The sequence below is a fragment of the Strix uralensis genome, chromosome 3 (assembly GCF_047716275.1).
Source record: "Strix uralensis isolate ZFMK-TIS-50842 chromosome 3, bStrUra1, whole genome shotgun sequence".
In the NCBI taxonomy this organism is placed as follows: domain Eukaryota; kingdom Metazoa; phylum Chordata; class Aves; order Strigiformes; family Strigidae; genus Strix; species Strix uralensis.
In genome coordinates this window covers 98,079,768-98,099,231 of record NC_133974.1, presented here as the reverse complement: position 1 = coordinate 98,099,231, position 19,464 = coordinate 98,079,768, and the positions used below count along the sequence as shown (strand labels likewise).

Genomic DNA, 19,464 nt, shown 5'->3' with positions numbered 1-19,464 from the left:
TGGTACTGGACGGCGGTAATCTGGCCCGGGGGTCTGCATCTGTCACAAATAACACTGATGGTACCGGTGTCTGATCAGGGATGCTGTATTTGCTGAAGCCTCCAGGAACATGCTCTCCGCTCAGAAGAGAGAGCAAGAGCAGATGTTTGCCAGGCAATCTCAGAGAGACTTTCAGGCAGGGCGTCCTGGGCCCTCCCTGATTTGTGTCTTGACATGTGTTATGTCCTCTGTGTGTGAGTGGAAAAGCTGTTGCACTTTTTAGCGGCTGTCTGTAATTTGGTCCGGGCTTTGGGCACGAGACTTAGGCTCTGAGAGCTGAGCCTGGGCTCACAGCTTCTCTGCAGTGTTGCCCCACAGGCTTCACAGAATGAGAAGCACCAAATCCAGGTTTTGTTACCAAAGCAAAAATGCCTCTTGGTGCATGCGTACAACCATGACTATTTGTACATAGTCCCTTGTCAGGCCAAAGCTGTCACGTTGCAGACTGCCAGGAGGGATATTACCACTGGACTGCTGTCCATGAGCAGATGTGAAGCTGTTGGTGTGATGCTGGTTAGCACACTGTCATCAGGTTACTCCTGTCTCAGCATCATTCATTTCCATGAAAGTGTGTGTGTGCTTAAGGCATACGTGGGTACAAACAGATGTGCGTGTGCATACATGCCATCCACTGCTCATGTGGTGCAGAGCATCCTTTAAAAGGCACAGAATCATAGAATCATTCAGGTTGGAAAAGACCCTTGGGATCATTGAGTCCAACCTACTCTACAAAGTTCTCCCCTACACCATATTCCCTAGCATCTCATCTAAATGACCCTTAAACACATCCAGGGATGGTGACTCTATCACCTCCCTGGGCAGCCTATTCCACTGTCTGACCACTCTCTCTGTGAAAATTTTTTTCCTAATGTCCAGTCTAAACCTCCCCTGTTGCAGTTTAAAGCCATTCCCTCTTGTTCTATCGCTAATTACCTGTGAGAAGAGACCAGCACTAACCTCTCTACAATGTCCTTTCGGTAGTTGTAGAGAGTGATGAGGTCTCCCCTTTGCCTTCTCTTCCTCAAACTGAGCAGTCCCAGCTCCTTCAATCACTCCTCATAAGATTTATTCTCCAGGTCCTTCACCAGCTTCGTTGCCCTCCTCTGCACTCACTCTAGCACCTCATACTTCAGAATTAATATTGAAAATCTTTATTAGTAGGAAGTGATTAGAAGCATTTTTTTAATATAAATGCAACTTTATTCAGTAATTCACATTCCTAAAAGTGCTTAATTCCATGACTCTGCTTGCTCCATTTTGGATTTTACAGTAGCAGATACAAATGCAAACTTTCATTTTGTTGCATGGTCATTTGCAGTCCTACTGTCTAATTTTTCTAGACCAGCCTGGATGATGGTTTGTAGTACAAGGCAGGTGGACACTAGTGAATGAAGAAACAGGGATGGAGGGGAATATGCAGCGTATCAACATTCCCTTGTCTGTAGCTTAGCCCTTGACAGGGTTTGGGATAGGCAAGCAAAACTCCAGTAAGAGCGGGTCATTCAATGTGATGGCAGATGCTTTCATTCTCTAGCTCCAAACTGCATGCTGTGTTGTCACATCTAAAACCATGGAAGAGATGAATCGAGCCAAAATACTCCAAAATCACACAATGTGCTTATCTTGTTGTTGGAGTTCTTGGAAGTAGCCCATAATCCACATAAATTGAAACAAATTAACTTCAGAGCTTGTCTGTCTTCTTTGAGCTTCCTGACTTCAGAAGTGAGGAGAAGGATTTTATGTCTTTCACATTGGAGTGCTCTGGGACTTCATTTACCAATGCTTTTAATAAGGTTTTGATCTTCAAGAGCCCAGTAGAAGGGCAAGTGACTGCAATTAGTAAAGCAAGATCATCTCTCATTTTGATCTTCAGTTCTTTTATATGCATAATCATAACAGCCAAGTCATCCTCACTTGTCTCTACTGATACTTGGTTTCAGAGGAGAAGGCTACAGCCTGACGAGCAACACAATGACTGCTTACTGTTTGGTTTTTTCACAGATATTGGATGTGGCAGCATCTTGTCACGATTGTTGCCTGAACCAGCTAGGAAGTTAAATATTTCATTATGATGATTTTGATACTTGCGCTGATCTCCTGCAGATTCATAACTGAAGACATCACAAAACAAAACAAACCTCCCCCAAACAATTGTGTGTGTTTAAATCACCTACATATGTTTCTTGTTCCCAGTTATGCATGGGTTTCTTTTTAATATAACTCCTGACATGACAAAAACCATGCTGGTGACATTATTGGTATTGTTGGCCTAGAATGTTTTCAATAACACTGAGTTTGTTGGGAGTGAGCGTCAATTAGTTGTCAGTTCTTGAGAAGTCAAAATTTAATTGCTGATCAAATGTTTAAACTATAATTGTATTAGTGATTGGTTTCCATATAAATTCCTTTTTGTGACTATTAGGCAAGAAGCCAAAAACTGGCAGTGTGGCAGCTCTGCTCAGCAGCAGCCGCAGTTTGGAATTCAGCTCTAGGCTTTTATTCTGGACAGAACTTCTCATTTTTTCAGAAATTTTTTGTTGTTGTTGTTGTTTTGGCAGGAAAAACTGCCAATGAGTTTAGGCTAACCTGAAATAAATTTTTCCTCCATTCTATTTTTCCAGGACAGTTGTCAAGCAGACAAATCAGTTATTACGCAGCTTTATCTATTATTCTCCATATAAATCTGTAGTTCTTACCAGACTGTTCTCTATCACTCCACCTTCTTTCATAGCCATCATAAAATGGGCATGGAATCAAAGTATTTTTTGCAGTTGTCTCTGCAAAAATATGGACTTTTACCTGTGAAATCATAGAAAAAATGAGAGTAAACCAGAGTAGAAATTTTTACTGAGTTCAGCTCCAAACATATTGTATTTTTGTAGATGACTCTATCCTTCCTTCCTGTTTGTGTTGAGATTATCAATCCATCAGTACTGTTCTTTCTTTCTTTTGACTTGCACATGCCTCTTTTGACAATGTAGTGTGCAAACCGATTAGAGACACTCCACTGAAGTACTGTTAATCTAATAGATAGGTCACTGTTAGGGCAGGGAAAGGGGAGGAGAAAGAGCGATTTACTGTGGGAAGAGCACTGGTGATGGGGAGTGGAGGGCAGTGATGCTTTCCACTTTGTTGGCACATCAAGGTCAGAACTCTCCTTCTGCAGCTGTAGAGAAAAAAAAAAAAAAATTAATCCAGGATTAATGATGTCAAATTCCCCTAACACAGAGTTATGAGTTCAGGATAGATGTTCCCAGGATAGCAGACCAATTGGATCATTCGTCTGTACTAGTATGGCTGTTCAAAGGTTCTTCAACCTCCTTGTCCAGGACCTTTTGCTTACTCTAAAAGCAAAATTTGAAAAGTGCTTGTTTCAGTGGCTGGCAAAGGAGCCTGACCAATGGCCCCTTTAACCTCCCACTTCTGTGCTCAACTTCTCAGCAGATTCCCAGGAGTATCTGTCTAAAGGCATGTACCAGAGCGGGTTGACCCTTCATAGCCAACAGAGTCCTTCGCCAGAGCAAATTCCTTTCTCTTTTTTGCTGTCTAAATGTTTCTCTGCATTCATTTCTTTACCTACACTGTCATCATCTGGAATTTGAAGTTAATCTCATGAGTTAATGTTCATACCATGTTTGAAAAGCCTGAAGTACTACAATTCATTATTATTTCTTTTGTTTTCTTCCTGATACTCTCTCCAAGTCCAGATCACATGCCACACACATCTCCCTCTGTAGCCTACTGTCTTACAACTGATCCCTGTTTTCAGCTCAGTCACTGCCTGTTTAACTCCTGTGTTGCTGGAAATACATTGTGAAACTGGGGAGAGTTAAACACTGTTTGTTAATTGCTTCATATCATAACCATGGTACTGGCTTTACATGTGCTTGTAAATGCTGGAGAATACACATCTAGTGCATTTCTGCAGTGTGTGTGTGTGGCACATTGTTATCTTCTGATAAGCAAAATTGGTCTCTCTTTCCTCCTTTTCTACCCAGCTGTCTGTTGGCCACGGACACCCCAGGGTCCTCTGTTTTTCCACCAGAGCATCAGAAAAAAGCTAGAACATGCCAAAGTGGGTGAAGTTTTAGGACATGAATTTGTGCTAAAAGCTTCTATGGAGCAGGTGTGAACTATTAAAGCAAGGTTTTGGTCTTTCAGTTTCTTTTTCTTTCCCCCCACAGAGGCTCATAGTTAGGGGATTTTTTTACATTAGTTTTTATTCTTTAGATGCAAAGGCTGTGTCAGTGACAAATATCAGGTCATTGCTCCAGAGCGTGTGGTTCAGAGTTGCTTGTGCAAGGATCTTATAAGCATAAAATCATCAACAACAGCTTCTGCTTTGGAAACAGACCAACTATTTTGCTGAAAATATTCCAAAAAAATTTCAGACTGGACAGAACCATGGGGATTGATTCAAACCAAGTGGTTACAGCCTGGCAAAAGGAATAAAATGAAAGCAGGGTTGAAAGCAGAATGTAGTTGGGAACTGTCAGTGTTAGGTTAATGGTTGGACTAGGTGATCTTCAAGGTCCTTTCCAACATAGATGATTCTGTGATTCAGGGGCTGAGAGCAGAAAGCGCTGAGTACCAGGCTCCATGATATTAAAGAAATTGGTTGCAGCAGTGTTTATTCTGGAGTGCATGAAAACATCCAACAGTAAGAATCCAGCTAGGGCAGAGAGGCAACACCCCACCCCCCCACCCCACCCCCTGTTTTGTGGTAGTTGTGTTTCCTGAGGGACAGATCTGTTTCCAACTGTGATGAGTTCAAGAAAACTGCTCTTGTGGTATCAGAGGTATATTTTTAGTGGGCACAAATGAGCCTGGTTACAGTGGAAATAGCAGTTGCCCAAATTTTCTTTCCTGTGTTCATTGCAGCTGGCATTGGTGACACTCCATGTTAAGGGGGAAGACCGAGTGGAGCATAACATGGCACTGCTTGTTTTCCTTGTCTCCTAATTTTCCAGGCTGATAGAAATGGTAGAGGAGATGCACGCAACAATTACTATTAAGGTTTGTGGCTGGAGTAGTTCAGCAACAGAATTTCTCTGTGACCATGAGGACTTAATTAAACCAGGAAATCCCAAGGCAGCCTCTGCATTGGTCTTTGAGTTAGCACAGGCCTTCTTGGGGGAATGCTGCTCTCTGGCTCTGGTGTGTCCTGGGTTGATCCACCTCCAAATGCATATTCACCAGCATGGCTCTCAGCCATCAGGTCCCCAACTAGCACCTGTGAATCTTGCAAGGGTATGTCTTGGGGTACTCTTGTTGTGTCTAACAGCCTGCTCTTCTTCTGCATTCTTTTTTGTTCCACATCAAAGCTTTCTTTTCTCTGACCATCACACTTCTTGCTTCTCTCCAAGCTATCGAAAATCTGCATCTCACTTTCATCTTTTTGTCCTTCTCCATACGCAGATCCTGCTTACATTTGCTTTGTTCCTGCACAGAGGAAGGCAACACAGGACAAAAGGCCCATGAAGCAATGAGAATCGCTGTCAAAGTTGTTATCCAGACTGTGAACTCATCAGGTTTCAGAAGATAATGAAACACTTTAAATATAATGCTTGAATGGATTGTGGGTGAGGAGTTGCATAATGGAGGCCTTTGACTTTATTTCAGGTAATTTACTTGGCTCTCAGCTGTCACTTTTCCATTCTCCAGCAACTCCTACCTCTGACTTCATTCTCTAACTTTCCTATTTCACCCATGCTGTTTGCTTCCTAAGTTGCTTTGGCTGGGGAGAGGATCTGTTTATACTAACACCCATTGGACAAGTTTGTTTTTTCTGGGAGACTTGCTAATTGTGACTGAAATCTCTCAACCCTTGAGTTGAAAACCCATCAAAAACTCTTCGAAGTCATTAAACACAATGGCCTTATCCCACCCCCAGACTCTTCTGCACACATTGCACTTCTGTGAAACCATCTCTTGTCAGACCAACAATCCAGCCTGCCCATGTTTCTGTTCTGCAAGCACAACTTGGGGCCTTTTTCCGTGCTCAGGGTCACAGGCCACGCGTACACCAGACTCTCTCCAGCAGGACTCTCCTGCCCTGCTTGCACTGGTGGGATGGCAGCTGCTTAGAAATTTAAACTTCTGCTTTAACAAAAATTTTGACTTGATTTCTGGTGAGAAACAAAAGCTCACCAAAGCTGTTCATTTTGGCTTAGTGACCTTTTTTTCCCTGAAGTGCAGTCTTGAACCTGAAGCACCTCCAGTGTTTAGGAGAGTGCTGGAAGCATCAGGAAAATGCAGTGTGTGCCCTGAATGCAACAGAAAAATGGATCAGACTGTTCTTAAAAGACTGACCAAAACATCCCGATGAGGCATGAAGGCACTAATGAGTCACACCCCAGGATGAGCTAAAGAGTAATAGAAAAAAGCTTCCTGTTTCAGTTCCCTGCTGGGCCCAGAAAGTTGATTCTTCACTACGGACTGGTTTATTTTTCCTCTTCAGTGAGTTACTAGCTGCAATTTATGATGAAATATTTCCTTTGGGAAATTATTCCTTTTGGGGAAAGAATTATGAAAAGGAAAAGAGATCCCCCCCCTCCCCATTCATCAAACCAATGAGAATAGCATTCAGAAAATTCTGATATCATGAGACAGGCTAGCCTTTGCTTCCAATTTTGTTTGGCTGATTAGTCTGAAAATGGATTGAGCAGCACCCTTGAGTCTTTTTCATCCTTTCCCACTGCACATTAGCAAAAAAGAGATTGTTTTACTATGAAAAACAGCTTATATTTCACAGGTGACCTTTTGTCTTTGGCAAAAAGGGTTTTGCCACATCTTTTTGAGAAGGCAGCCTTGCATTATTTATGATAAGCAGTTTACCAGGACAACTCTAGTTTAAATCAAATTCTAGCAAAAATGTCCAGCTTCTGTGACCTGAATTCAGTGCTGTCATGTTTGGATATGCCTTACCCAGGGCAAACGATTGGGCTTTTGGAGCAAAATGTGCCAAAAGATGAGGTCAGGACAGAACTCTGGCATCCACAGTCACGGTCTTCTACATTTCAAGAAGTGCTGGGAGGAACTTGTTCATTCCTAACCCTATTGTGAGTGTGTTTGTGGTGCTGTACATATGTTGAGGGCAGAGTTAAAGCTGCATGGGTAAGCACTTTTACCAAATAGCCTTTAGGAAAAACATACAACAGGAATCATAACCCTGCTGGAATTAAGAGTTCTTGGTAAGTAGGAATGTATTTATGACTTTCATTAATATGTTCAGCAATGAGTTTAGTGTACCTGCAAGATAAATTAGATATCTTCCTTCGTCATCCAGTGTTACAGGAAGCTGTTTTGCTGATACAATGCAGAGAATGGAAACTTGGCTAACTTCAGGTCCGAGGACCCACACTAAAGAGTCTGATTAGTGGTCCTGCAACTGGCGTGTTATTGTGTGGTATTAGGGAAGATGAATGATGGCTGTGTTTGGGCAGATTGTTTCCATAATTTAAGAGAGAGAAAATCAGCTCATTGTTGATCCAGATTTTGTCATAAGTAATTTGAAAGCGCTTTGTGGGTTCAGCTGAAAGGCATTTGGAGTCAAGGAGAAAATGCATGTTGATGTACATTGGATTTTTGTGAGCATCTGCTTGAAAAAGCAGTGGTTTATGATCATCCTGGCCCTGTGGGCTCACCTAATAAAACAGTTCACAATTAATTTGCAGGTTTGGGGTGAGTTCAATCACTCTTTTCTAGCTAATTAAAAAAAAAATTACGATATAATTACACACATATCAATAGTTCAGTCCAAGAGACTCCTTGAATGCCATTAGGAGACATATCATATCCAAATGCTGCCAATGTTAGCTAAAACTTCAGAGGCCTGTGCCAAACTGGGAGACACAATTTTTCCTTCCTTCGTTCCTCCTTCTATTTTTCACTCTTTTCCTCATCACTGCAACTAAAAATAATGTGCCCTGCTTGCCTCATTTGCTAACTAAAACATGTATACCTGCTTGTTAAGCTGTAATTTTAGCTTCACTTTGATTGATAGCTCAAGTAGGAAAGGCTTGAATTTTCGTCTTGTACAGACACATTCAAATTGCTTGGCAAAGCTCTTAGATGCATTGCCTTTGTAGACATCGTGCAGACTGGAGCTTCCCCAGTGATTGAAAAAAGTTTAAATGAATTTAATGAATTTTGGGTTCTTTCTCTTTTTTTCCCTGTTTTTTAGTTAGTGCTTGAATAACGCACTGGATGTTTTGGAATGGTGAATGCATGCCTTCTGAGTGAAGTGTAGCCAGAGCTGCAGCTGCACCTCTCTTCCTATATGTGTTGCTCAATAGGCTTGTGGGAACTAATGGAGCAAACTGCTGGGACTGCCAGGCGGGACGACTCCACTGTTGTTACTGGCTTGGGCCCAGTTTAATACCTCGTATGTAGCTGAATGTAGGAGAGATGTTGAAGAGGTGTTACTAGAAAAATGCAGCTTTAAAATGGGACCCCTAAAAAAACATAATTATGTTAATATCTGTTCTAATTGTACACTGTGGAGCATCACGTCAATACCTGAGGAAGCAGAGACTTTTTATTTTTAATGGCTTCGTGCCTACTTACATTCAGTGGGTCAAGTGTTTTGCCCGTCTGCTAGTCCTTAAAGGGTCTGGATGCTTTGCCAACCGTGTGCACTACTGTCTGTTGTGGGCTAGTGTAGCAGGCAAGGAAAGTACTTGTGTGACTTCTAACGAAGTCTAATAGTGCTGTGACTGATGGTGTTTCTTCTTTGGTAGAAGTGGCAGGGACTGGTTTTTGGAGCAGGGTTGCCTTGAGTCGAATTCAGCCTGGATAGGTGCAGGGAACTGTTTGGATATGAAGTCTTCCTTTGTAAGAAGACTAGAAAAAAGCAGGGAGAGAAAAGGCAAAACCCAAGTGGTCCAGACTGAGGCTGAAGCCAGTATTCACTTACTGGTGCTTCTGAATAACTAAAGCAGAGCAACTATGTCACGACAAAAATGACCCTGCTGGGTCAGGGTAATGCCCTATAGGTGACTGGCTGGTAGTGAATACTTAAAGAAGGTGCACTGGTGTACATCCTTTCAGCAGCCAGAGGTTCTAACCTCAGCATCTGGACCATCATGGTGCAGCAAACAATGGATTTACCCTCCAATGTATTTCATCTCTGCAAGCCAGTGTAAACTTCTTGCCACTACAACATTTTGTGGCGATAAGCACTAGGACTAATCCCATTCCCTTAGTAAGGTACAGGAATGAGTTGCACGTTTTATTGATTGTATGAAAAGTTGTTTTCTTTGGCTTTTTTTGTTTAGACTTGCAGCCAGAAAGTGTTACCAGACACTCAGTGTTTGTTTTACTAGTGGGACTATTTTTTTAAAAATCAGCTTCTCCATTGGAGGCAGACTTCCACACAGCTCTGCTAATGAGAAATCTCAATCTACTTGAGATAAAATTGGGGAGATTGTAACCTCTCGTTAGCAACACGGGTAGTAATATCCTCAGATGTTAAAACCAGATTTGGAAGAGAACATCTGCCCAAGTCTCATACTGTGAAAATCAGCTTTCAAAATGAAAAAAAGCTTTGAATGACTTTTGCTGAACTGGTCCAGTTGAACCAGAGGGAGCATCTCTGTGTTAGCAAGACTAATTTGTTGCATCGGTTTTTTGTATTTGGTTGGGTTTTGTCCTCTTTGGATATGCTTATTTTTTCTTTGGGTACATGTTGGTCCTCTCTGGGTACACAGCTGATGTCTCCTTGCATCTATCTTTAAATGCAACAGTCATGCAAGTAAATGAATCCTGGTAATAAGTGGGTGAAATCACAAGTTAGTTTGTTTCCCTTCCCCCATTTCTTTGTAATCAGAAGATAAAGTCATTCCAGAAAATGCAGAGGAGGCTCTGCTATCCATGGCATGCCATGCCTGCAGTTAGCACACATTTTAAATCACAGTTCTAGAGCTTATTTATATAGCTAAATGTCATATGTTTAAAAATAATGAGTTTATTCAGAAAGAAAAATTCTCCCAAAAGTGATTAATTAATGGAAAGAGACTCACTCCCAGTGTAACAGCCAGCTAAAATTATTCCAGGCCTTCTCTTGAAATCAATTACCTGTTGGAAAATCTGTTCACTTCACCAAGCTGGTCCAAGTTCAACAGCTAGAAATAATGAAGTAATAATATATAGCAAGAATCAGTAAATTTTTCATAATTGCTTGTGCATCTCATTGTAACATGTCAATCACATTCTATGACAACAAACTGGTGTGGGTGTTTAAAGTTAAAAATAATAAGGTTTAGGCAAACAGTGGATTAGGTGTTTTTCATAGTGAAACAGTTTCCTTTTTGCTAATGTGTATAAGCCTCCCTGAAAAAGCAAGTGACCGTGACGTTCTTAAATCCACATGTAGGACTTAATGTTTGGTATCATAGTTGCTGACTCTTCAGTGTCTTACCTCAGATTGAATTTAACATGAAAAAAACTGCTGTGCCATAGAGCACTATCACAAAATTGCAATTGCTGCTCTTCAGAATCCTCACCTCAGCTTGCAGGCAGATGTGAAGCACAGACAGGCACACACAGATGCTCTGGTCTCCCAAGAAAGCTTTCCTTATTGCTTCTTGTCTGATCCTTCAGCCAATACATTTGTCTGGACCCCAAACAAGCAGGATCAGATGAACTATAACCACAGTGAACTGCTTTGCTGGACTGTTGACTGCAGCTCAATATCCCTCCCAATTTAGTTTTACTCTTTGGTCCCAACTTCCAGAGTTTCATAATGAAGTTATAAAAACACATTTCACAGTGAAACTTGGCATAGTGACAGCCAAGAAATGATTTTCCCTAGTAATTTTACATGCATCGATACAGTCACTGTTAAGATATTCTAAGGAACAGAGGATGGGGGAATAACAGTATTTAAAAAGCTTGATGTCTTGTGTTGATGCTGATGGGAGATGTCATTTGTCTTTTGTTCATAAAAAGATCTGAGATCCAATAATTTCAAAATATTAATGGCATGATACATAAACATCAAATGAATATATTGACTAGGGCTGGGACTGCTCTTTTCCAGTGGATTCATAACATGTCTTGTCTAGTAAAAGGAAAAATCTAATTGCAGGAATTTATGCAGCTGACAGACCAGAAGGGCTCTGGTGGAGTTGCTCTTGTCTCTGAAGTAAATGAATTGTACCTTGTAAAACTTTGTAATTACAAGCTTAGTCAAGGAACTGTTCTGATCTTCAGGGTAAGTACTACAAGATTTATAGGAAATGTGCTGAAAGGGGTTTTGGGGGGCATTTTGCTGTTTTGTTTTGGTTTTTTTTGTGTTTGGGTGTTTGCATAAATACTGAATTTCTGACAGTAGCTAGGAACACTTCAGCCAGGAAATTCAAAGCTCTGCTTGACCATGCATTACCAGCTCATTGTCATGGTATGTCTTTCTATTTAAAAAGTAAAATCCGTGTCAGACACACAGTAACGTAAAATTGCTTGGGAGGGGTTTCTTTAGGTTGTACCATGAGGCTATTTGAAAGATGTTCTCAACATTAATTTGGGGGAGAGGGGCAAATACACCAATTATGTTTTCTAGCTTTCCTTTGGAGGAGAGAGGTCCTGTGGTTATCTAATATCAAGTAAAAATCCCTCTAATTCAAAGTGTGTGTGTGGCCAGGGAAAATGAGGTGAAAAGATACCAGAGAAGAGGTGGTAGCTGAGAGGCAGCTGTTTGTTTGGAAAAGCATCAAGGGGGAGCCAGAGGGGCCTGGGCTGGTGGCAGGGCAATGCAGGGAAGAGATGGATGCTGAAGGAGCTTCATACATGTTTAATATCTTCAGAGGACCAAAATCCTCACTTATGCTAGGGGGTGTACAGAATAATTTGTTTCTCTTGTATGGAACTACTCCTACTTCACACTTTTCCTAAGATCAGAATCCAGCCCTGTGAAGTTTGAGATATTTTTAACTTGTGTAAAAAAAAAAAAAAAATTGTTGCCATTTTTTGTTTTCTGCCTGTGCCTGTGTGAGTGAAAGAGCTCTACTGATTCACACTGTGGTGATGCACAGCAGCGTTTGTGTTCTGAGGAAGGGGTAGTGATACAATCACACATTCAAAGGAAAACATACTTAATGTATCCACATATGTTAATTTGCCACCAATAGAGAGCCTTAGTAACAAAATGGATCATTAGTCACGCAGAGATGATTACTAAAAACCATAAAATGCATGTTCTCTGCAGTAAGCATCAAGTGAGACAATGCCACGCAGATTTCTGTGATTTATGATGCTCTGTTTTATTGTCTTCTAGGCTTGTACCTGATGAGAAAGGAAGATCCAAGAGATGGCAAAGACCTCCTCCTGTTTCATCTGCCCAATTTTTTGGTATTGTTTGAAAGAAGATTTCTTGGGCAGCTGTTATTTGTTTTGCAACCATGTCATTCTTAAAATATACAAGAAATATTCAATGAAGACCAACAGTGAAAAAAAGACTACAGAACACACTTGAATATGCAACTTATTATTTTTAACTGCTTTTACAAAAGGACTGTTCTTTTAATAACAGTCTGCTTTTGTAAAACATCTCTCAGATGCAGACTTCAAAATGTGGTAGACAAATTGTCTCAACATGTTTGTGGGCTAGGTAAGTACTATTAATCCCTTTTTACAGAGGAAGAAAGCTGAACATCAGAGGGCCAAGAACACTGTTTTCCAGCTTTGGTGTTACAAAAGGACTGTCAGAGCTGAGAGTATTTTGTTAAATTCCACCCCCTAAGTCCAGTTTTGCCTTTTGCCCTTCCAGCAGGTTTGTTATAACTTCATATTTTTGTTCACAGGTTGTAAATGGGCAAAGGCAGGGGTGGGTGTGAGAGATGGCTGGTCATTCCTGAGATGTACAACATGTATCTGAAGTTAATTGTAAACTCCTAAGTTAAACATTTCATAAATATGTCAGAATGGATGTAGACTTTCTTAAAGTTCCTCAGCCTGAAACTGTTTAACCTATCACCATGTCTCTTGTCTAAGTTCACAGAGTGTGGGCAAACTCCCCAAGAATGTATGGCCTTCTTAATGTCAGTGGGGTTTTTTCTATATCACAGGCATGGTAGGTATTGATTACTGCATGCATGTAGTCAGCAACCTTACTTCATCTGGTTTCTCCAACGGATACTTAAAAAATGCAAGGGACTAATAAGAAAGTTAAGTTCATGATGGAAAGAGAAACCTAAAAACACAGCAGTCTGTGAAAGCTAAAAGCAATTTTCAGTCGTCAGAATAAATGTTCTTCATTCTGGAAAGGGATATATATTGAGATAGACTTGTTTAATGGGTTGAAGTTATACCTTGATTAACGCTTCTTAGATCCTCTTTTGCTCAAAAAAGACAAAAACTGTTGTTCTGGACACCTTAGGCTCCAGTGAGGATGCATGCAGACAGATTTACCTTGGAGTGTGGTATCTGCTGTGGCACTGAAGGCTACCTGCAGCTCCGAGTTGCATTGTGTGTAAATCTAGCCAGACTGCAAGCCCTCTCCTTCTTTTCTATCCCAAAGGTACATTTTGCTGTCGGGTGTTCTGTTAATGCCTATCAGGATAAAACCAGCCCATTCTTCACTGTATTTATGATAGTTTCCCCTGGCTGGCCTCAGAGCTGCAGACTTGCTCACCAGTGGCAGCCCTGGCATGGAGAGAGTCATGCTTTTCTTTTTGGCAGGAGCACCTCTAAACAAGAGCTGGCGGAGGTACTGCCAATGCATCAGTGAAGGGCAGGAGCAGACAGCCACACTTGCAAGGCAGGGGATCATGCTTGTTATTCCCGGCTTGGTGCTGCCTGCAGGGTGCTGCCAGGTGCCCTGGGGCAGGCAGAGCCTGCAGGAAACAGCCTGGCCTTTGCAACAAGAGCATTGTATCTAATGGCAATGACAAATCTTGCCTGAGCAGAAGGCAGAGCTTTCTCAGACTTGTCTGGAGCCATGGAAAAAAATTCCTGTAGGACCTCGGTTCTTCCTTGGGCTGATTTGCAACTGCTATGCAAGGGTTTGTCTTGTTGCCATGCTAACACAAAGCACACCACACAGCAAGTCTATTCATATAATAATTGTTCCACATGCAGCTTGTCCAGGAATAAGGTGCTTACCATGCTCTGGGATGCTACTGAATACTACACGTAGTTTGGGTAAGTTTTAAGGAAGAAAGAAGAGAGAGTTAGAATTAACAAATGACATATCATTTAAAGCACGGGGTAAGTTGCGTGCCACGGAAAGGGGCTGAAAACTTCACTTCTTGTTTCAGCAGCATGTGAGACCCAGCCATAGGGCTGGCAAAAAAAGGGAAAAATCGCAGAGTGCCTTACACTGAGCTTGGGCTCCTAAATTCAAATCTCTTATAGAACCAAATAGTGCAGGTGACAGCAGTGCAGTTTTCTGAAGGAGTCTGATTTTGGAAATAGGCCTCTTGAGAATATTTGAAAATCCCATCATTTGTCTTTTCAGCGTACTTTTGGACATCAACAATCTCCCACTGACAATCTTCATGACATTTGCATAGCCTACAGGAGCTAGACGCAGAGAAAAATGTGGAGCTGGCCGCAGGAGATGTCCTTCTTCTGGCTGATGCGGTGGGTAGTGGGACCCTCTAATCCTGGCCCATGAGGATGTGTGAGCTCTAGCATGCCCCGACTGAAGGAAAAAGAGACTAGGATGAAAAGCATCCATTAAAAACTTAAGCATTGGTAAAGACAGAGAAGGTGGTAAAAATATTGTCTGGTACAAGACTAGATGAAGGTGAAGACAAAATACACAGTACAGTTCTTTTCTATCCAAGATTTTTGAGGTAAAGTAAAAAATAAACTGAAAAAGAGTAAGTAGTCCACAGAGCTGCCAACAGAAAGAAACCCAAGATATCTGTTCATGTATTGTTGTGGCTGATCTCTCACTTTCGCACCAATACCACAGCCTGTGTGCGGCTGTGGGAAAGAAGGAGTTGAAGAGGATGAGAATGCCTTCAAGCAACTTCAACAATTATGCTTCAATGAGGGGCATAATTAGGGAAAAAGAGAAGACCCCCTTCTCTACCCCATCTGTTTTTCACATTCCTCATTCAACATATGCAAATGTAAAGTTGGGAATAGCCACTCTTTGGAGTCAGGTTTTACTTTCATGATAGTTAGTAGATCTTAGTCCTTATATAAAATTTGCTATATTAATTATTGTCTTTCCCCACACTTCACCTCAACAGAAGAGTGAAGTGTGGGCAACAGGACACAGTAGTTTTGAATGTTTGTTCCCCAATACTGCATGCCTAAAGAGGAAACTCAACATGTTGCAAGTTAGTGGGAGGAGTTGCCTTGTCTTCAGAGGTCATAAAAGAAACTCTTAAGGGGGCAAAGAAAGAATAAAGTGGTTTTGAGCATGTAATCCCTTTTTGGTACAGGTGTCTCTAACACTTTTTAGGAGCTGTGTAGTTCCTTCCAAAACACACTAATGCAAAACCACCAGAAATAAGAAGGTGAGCCATTAGCTCATTAATACTGCCAGGAGAAAATAAAAGAATTAGAAAACTCTGTGATGGGCAGCCACAGCCAGACCAAATGCCACCTCTGTGCAATGAGGTGAGCTGCAAACACCAAGAGCCTGTGATAGTATGACCTTTAAAACCATGTTTCATAAATGGAAAAATGAACTGAAAAAGCTGGTGGTGAAGCTTTCAAGAAGCTGGACTGCTCCTTTATGCATTAACGTCACGCAGACTTGCCAGTGAGCCAGGAGGCAGAGCTGACAGGGGCTCCACGTTGTCCTTTTTATATAAACCTGCACAGAAGCTGGTAGCCGTGCAGAATGCCCACTGTAGGACATGATGAATATCTTTCTGATGCTTGTCACAATTGGGTGTTACAGTATTACATTGCCTTTGGTGCCACCCCCAACAGTCAGCAGTGGGTCTGGTTGCAGCACCAGTATTTGCCACCACGGGGTGTGGAAATGGGTGGAAAAGCCCAACCAGGGAAACAGAGCTGTGCTGTGGAAAACGGGCAGCAGGAGGGGAGAGTGGACGGCAGGCCTTTGCTGCAGGGAGCCTTAAGCAGGCACGTCTCACCAAAGCAGGTGGCAAGAGAAAAGAGGCAAGGCACAGATAACAGGTTTTGGGCAAGGGGGAGATGAACAATGTGGCAATATGCAATATTCAGTGTGTGGCTTCGCCATGCCCGCCTGTGAGGCTGGGGGCTTTTCACGCAGGAGCAGAGACTGGGAACAGAGCGGCTGCAATGTCGCTCTGACAAGCCGTGATAAATGCCAGCTTTGTTAGTGTGCGTGGCAAGTTACCAGGAGCTCAGCGAATTCCTGCGCTTGGAGAGCCTTGCGTTGGGAAGGAAAAATGAGCTGTGAAGTAATAATGATAATAACAGGATTCAATGAGGCAGATGTAATCCACATTTCTTCAGCTGATCCTGGCTTGCAGCACCAATGCTGATTGACATAATTGTATCCACGGGGATCTTTTCAGAAGTTTGTTTCGACACTGGAGCTATGGTGTGGCTCAGGCTGATCTAGAGCTAAAATACAGCATTGCTTTTCTCAGAAGTCATATTTACAGAGTACTTAAGTGAGGCAAGTACCTCAAAACAATTGTCCATGAGAATTAGTAGTTTGGGGAGGGGTTTCCTGCTCATTTATAAAAACTCAGAGTACATTTTTGCCCTTCTGGCTTACTGACAAGAAACCTTGGTAGTGCTGAGCTTCATGCAAATATGTATTTGTGGCAAGCCCACTGGAGCTGGAGAATGGCAAATATTGACCCTCCTGTGTCAACAGAAAAGCAAGTGCAAAACTGGCTGTGGGCAGATCAAATTTCATTTTCAAAATAAACATTTGGTGTGTTCTTTCTGCTTTCAGCTCAACTTGGTGTGTTGATACTAAGAGGGTGAAATCCCTCCTGCTGCAGCTTGCCTCTGTGTAAGACATTGTTGACATGTCAAATTCTCTGGGATGCTCAGGGTCCAGCCAGGCACTGTGCACATTTCTTCTTCTTCTGACCCACAATGTCATCTCTCAAACCATCTCATGCAACTCCTTTGGGGCATATTCCTGCACCCTTTAGATACTCTGGAAAACACCCTGCAGGGCTTGGACACTTCTGAAGGTGATCTAGAGTTTGCAGATTCACTACACTTCACTACACCATTTGGACAAGAAATATCTGCAAGCTATGGTGAAACCACTGTTATTTCAGTAAGACTAAGGTAAAACACAAGCAGAAATATTTATTTACAGCATGTACTGTAGGAAAAACAGAGATATTCATGTGAGACTTAAATGGAAAAAAATGTACACACCTTTGAGAATTCATCTTGATGTGCCGTCTGGCTGGTGCTCTCCTGACTTGCCTCTTGCTGGGGACTTTGTCTGCCTTCCCCAGCTGTGGCCACAGGTCTCCAACAATTTCCCCCAGCATTAGCTGTCACCACAAGGACCAATCCTACCACCTGCCTGCCCCTACCAACAGAGTCCTGCCCTGCTACCTTTTCCACAGTGGCTTTGGACATGCTGGTGGGGTCATGCAGTGGTGGGGGTTAGACCACCCATTCCTGCTGAGACTTACCTTTTTTTGTTGTTCCCAGGTTATCTTTCACTGGATCACTTCTTTTACCCCGTGGACTGTGAGGCTGCAGGAATACTTTGGGCAACCACCAGCAAAAGGGCAGGTGAGGGGCAGGAATCGGCAGTGGCTGCTGGGCTGGGGAGGGGACCACTGGCACATCCTGGCTTAAAGTCTCTCTGAAATCGTGGGCTCACTGTGAGTGTTTTTGCCTGAAGCACCAAGCACATTTGGAGCCAAATATTTGGTGTCTGTTTATCAACAGAGATACTTGATACAATTGTCTAAATGAGTTAGATGCATGTAATTCCTGACTGGCTCTTGACTGAGAGCAGACATGACAGTGATTACCCACTTTGGGACAGCTTCTTGTCTGGGGAAAGATGGATGTGATATGATATATGGAAATCTCAGAGGTGTGGGAGCCGGCTGCAGGGCAAGGTTCAAACTAAATGTGGGACTTTAACTATCTGCCTAACCCTAGAGACTTTCCCCTCCAAATAAATGTGACGCTCACTGGCAGCTGCCACACACAAAAGGTTGCACAGAATTATGCTGCTGTCTACGGAGCAGTATATGTACAAACACAAGCATCAGATCCTTGCAAGATATAAGTTACACTTCACCACATATAATGTGATTGCCAGTCACTAACCAGCACATTTTAAGTGCTCACTTTGTTTTCCCACTGCACAAAAGCACTGCATTGGTTTTTACTATATAATTATAAAAGGCCAAGGTAGGTTATATTTCTAGATCATCTTTCCATGGGTAGCTGAAGTTGTATGGGTTCCTAAATCCTGTTCTTGTGAAAACTGGGTAAATCTTTTTTAGTTTTTGCCATCTGGACAGTACCCACCAACATCGTAGTCAAGATTTGCCAGCGAAGCCTAGGGAGCTATGATGTGGACCACAAATTTCTTTTCTTCTGTGAAAACATCAGTTCTTTGAACCTAAAAGATGAAAAAAATGTTAAGAGTAGTGTGAAGATGACAACTTCATCTAATTCCACATAAAGTGATTGACCACAATAAGGTCTGACCAGAAAGAGAGGTGCCCTAGCATTTTATTTCAAACATGTTGGATTCACAGAGCCTGACACAAAAAATCTGGGGAGGAATTTTGCGGGAATCGTTCCCAGGGGGCTTGTTCAGGTTCACAGCAAATCAGTAGATGCACACATCTGCTGTTTCCCCAAATCAGGCAGGCTAGGCAACTAGTAGGGTGATGGCTGTATATAAGGCAATGCAAGTCAGAGGTCTAAACTAGCAATAAACAACAGAACTTAGATGCACAGGGAGACAAATGCACCTTGGTGACGTATATGTTGTTGGGGTTTTGGAAAATAGATATGAAGTGCTCAAAGCATGTGAAACGGAAGAAGATGTTCCAAGAGAACTAATTTCACCTGAAAATGTATTGCCTGGCAGCCCAAAACCCAGGTCAGTTCAGTGGCATGAGGATGCTGCTATATATGTACTAAAAATATAGGGAAGTCACAGGGAATTAAATCAAAATTCTGGTGAAGCCATAACCTGTGTTGTTGTAACAGAGAAAACTGAGACCTGAACATTTGTTGAAAAAAATCTGTTATGTTCTTCTTTCTTTGCAAAGGTTCAGCTAATGAGTGACTCAGCCTTATATAAGGAAAGTCTGGATTGGGCATAATAAATGTGAGTCACTGTAACAAATTTTCAGATTTTCCTTGGGACTTTTCCTTACAGGATTTTTGTATTGGGAAAAGGAAAGGGATAGGGGAAGACTTGCATCAAAATTCGTATAGTTATAAATACAGATGAGATTATGCAGCAGCAAGGAAAAGTCATTTGTCTCCCTTTGCATAAACGTGTGGTAAGAGGGTGGTAAG

The 19,464-nt window shown here is 42.0% G+C and overlaps 1 long non-coding RNA gene across 1 annotated transcript; it reads left to right on the top strand.

Annotated features, from left to right (window-relative positions):
• The first annotated feature begins 12,611 nt into the window (after positions 1 to 12,611).
• On the top strand, positions 12,612 to 17,704 carry LOC141941855 (uncharacterized). The gene is made up of 3 exons (XR_012628446.1): positions 12,612 to 12,646; positions 14,495 to 14,619; positions 17,620 to 17,704. It is a non-coding gene; the product is annotated as an uncharacterized LOC141941855 (long non-coding RNA).
• Positions 17,705 to 19,464: the final 1,760 nt, after the last annotated feature.